Raw genomic sequence first — 1443 nt, forward strand, 5'->3', positions numbered from 1 at the left:
GCTGCCAGCGCTGCCTGCCCGCTCTGCTGCACGGCAGCCGCCGGAGGTGGAGAGAGGGCTTGGAGTTTGTGAGGCTTCCCCATCGCCAAACAACCACCCGCACCAGCGATGACGGAAAGAAAATGGCAAGTTATAAACATCTTTGGCTTGCAGTAATCCTGTCTCTTTGGTGTGCTGTGTTCCCGCCAGCTTGGGTAACTGGTGGATAAAAGGAACTTAGGGATGCAATAGATCTAGATGGCATATTGAAGCCATATGCAGCACATCTAAAATGGTCAGTGGCATCTGAAGGGCTTGTTTCTGCTTTTTTCCTGCTTGAAAGTACCATAAAATACTGAAAAAAATGAACAAAAATACATTGAACGCTAAATACGTTTAACAAGGACATTGTCGAGGAGAAACTAGATTCCTGGTAACTAAAAAGGACGTATTAATGACCTAAAAAAATCTAGATCTTTCAAAACGTTGTGTTTGCTCCATGTACTGTAGCAGTTAAATTGACCTCCTGAGTGTGCATCTGCATTAGGTACAAACACAGAACTTGTGACAAACTGCAAACTGTGCTTGAGGCTCGTGTGGTCACAGAGGTGTTCCCTACCGACTTTGGAAGTTAGACTGCATCTCGAAACAATTGCTGCAGTGAGTCCAGGATCGTACCTATTTCTATAGTTACTGGCTTTGTGCTTGATACTTTGAGCTCAAGTGAACTGAATTTTTCTGATCCAAGATCAAGCTATACTTGCTGATTAAATTAAACGAACTAAAAAAAACAAACAAAAACTTAAATTTGATCTTTTTTTTTTCCCTAAAACACTTAACAAAACCATGCCTGAGTTTTAAAAACAGGTTCTCAGATTCTTTAGCGTCTACGTGTCAGACTTTGTGCTCCATTCTCGCGTGGCTGCGCCACGGCGGTGAGCTTTGGTGCAGGGCAGTGTGGCCAGCACCGGCGCCCTGCCGGCAAACGCCAGGCTGCCCAGGCTCGCAGCGGCACCCCTGCCGGCCAGGGCTCTTTGGGGCTCAGGAGAAACTTGCCTCACGAACGACTCCCCTATGTTTCAGACCTGCTTCGCCTGTCCTGAGCATAGTATTGTATAGAAAGAGGTTAATTTTTAACTTGCGCCTGCTAAGACTGACTAAAAGCCGTAAGAAGTGTCCTCTGTTACAGCTGGGCTGGGGTTTGTTTCCAGGAGGATTGTGCTTTAAGTCACCAGTGAAGGGCCCCGCTGCGAAGCCGCTCTCTCCGCCGTGCTGCGCCGTGCCGCGCCGCGCTGGCTGCTCCCCGTCACGCTTTGGTACAGGTGCTGGGGGCTGAGGAGGAGCCCCCGGAGCTCAGGTCGTCCTGCCACTTCTCCAGGCTGCGCCGCCGGGCGTTCATGAAGAAGTTGCTGACGGTGGTGAGCTCCAGGCCCAGCTGCTGGGAGATGGTGATCTGCATTTCTT

This window comes from Pygoscelis adeliae, unplaced genomic scaffold (assembly GCF_000699105.1).
Source record: "Pygoscelis adeliae isolate BGI_AS28 unplaced genomic scaffold, ASM69910v1 Scaffold174, whole genome shotgun sequence".
NCBI lineage: Eukaryota > Metazoa > Chordata > Aves > Sphenisciformes > Spheniscidae > Pygoscelis > Pygoscelis adeliae.